This window comes from Lytechinus variegatus, chromosome 2 (assembly GCF_018143015.1).
Source record: "Lytechinus variegatus isolate NC3 chromosome 2, Lvar_3.0, whole genome shotgun sequence".
Classification (NCBI taxonomy): domain Eukaryota; kingdom Metazoa; phylum Echinodermata; class Echinoidea; order Temnopleuroida; family Toxopneustidae; genus Lytechinus; species Lytechinus variegatus.
The window spans coordinates 39,191,705-39,193,106 of record NC_054741.1 but is presented as its reverse complement, the minus strand read 5'-3'; positions in this window follow the sequence as shown (position 1 = coordinate 39,193,106).

Genomic DNA, 1,402 nt, shown 5'->3' with positions numbered 1-1,402 from the left:
TAGTATTACAGTGCAGTGTTTGAGGGTGTGAAATGTGGGTGTTGGAGGGGAGGGTGGGTAACGAGGGGGCAGGTAGAACCGCGCCTATACTTTTATTATAAGTTTTTTTTTTCTCAGATATTTGTGAGTCATACCTCATCTGAACTTTTGGAATAATGGACCTTATTTCGTTTTCGGACTAACCTTTGGAATAATGAACCTTATTTCGTTTTTGGACTAACAACCTTCGGAATAACAAACCCGATTTTGTTTTCGGATAAACAAACCTACGGAATTGCGAACACGATGTTCAGATTAACGAACTATTTTTCTTTTTTGGATTAACGAACAATGAGGTAAAGGCAATTTCCTTGTTTCGGAATTATGAACCTTCGGAACAGAGAACCTTACGAATAATGAACCTTTGGAATTACAGACTAACTGGGTTCAAATCATAAAAAACACATATTATTATCATCATTAAAAGAAGAAAACCTATTTGGTCCACTTCCTTTAAGGTCAAGTCCACCCCAGAAAAAGTTGGTTTGAATCGATGGAGAAAAATCAAAGCATAGCGCTGAAAATTTCATCAAAATCAGATATAAAATAAGAAAGTTATTACATATTAAAGTTTCGCTTATTTTTCACAAAACAGTGATATGCACAACTCACTGACATGCAAATGAGACGGTCGGTAATGTCCCTCACTATTTCTTTTGTTTTTAATTGTTTGGATTATACAATATTTCATTACAATAAGGATGAACTTGACTGAACCATATAGTATGAAATAATGTTCATTCCACATGTTCAGGGAGGAATTAATTGTTGCTTCACTTGACCATGAGAAATTTAGATTATTTCATATAATAAAATATGAAAGAAATAGTGAGTGGATGACGTCATCAGTCTCCTCATTTGCATACCTAGCAGGATGTGCATAAAACTGTTTTGTGAAATTAAGCAAAACTTTAATTCTTTTCTTATTTTACATCCGATTTTGATGAAATTTTCAGTGTTATGCTTGTTGGATTTTTATCTTTTTATTCAAATAAACTTTTTGTTGGGGTGGACTTTTCCTTTAAACTATGAAAATTTGATATCCCCTGGGATACCAGGGCCCGCTGGGAGACCAGTTTCAGAACTAAAGTGGTTTCCCTGGGTAAATATACCTATATTATTATCATTATTATACCCATCTCAACATCCACGTGTGATTTTGAGTCATAAACTCAATTATTCATAATTCAAATTTCTAGTTTCATTCTAGTTTTCATGGTTTAAGTATGTATAATGCATATTTTGCCTGTGCTATTATCCTGTCCTAACACTCAATTCCTGTATCTGGGCCACGTTGCATGAAAGTTACTATAATAGTTACTTTGCCATCAATGGTATCTTTCATGAATTCCTTGATTTTGAT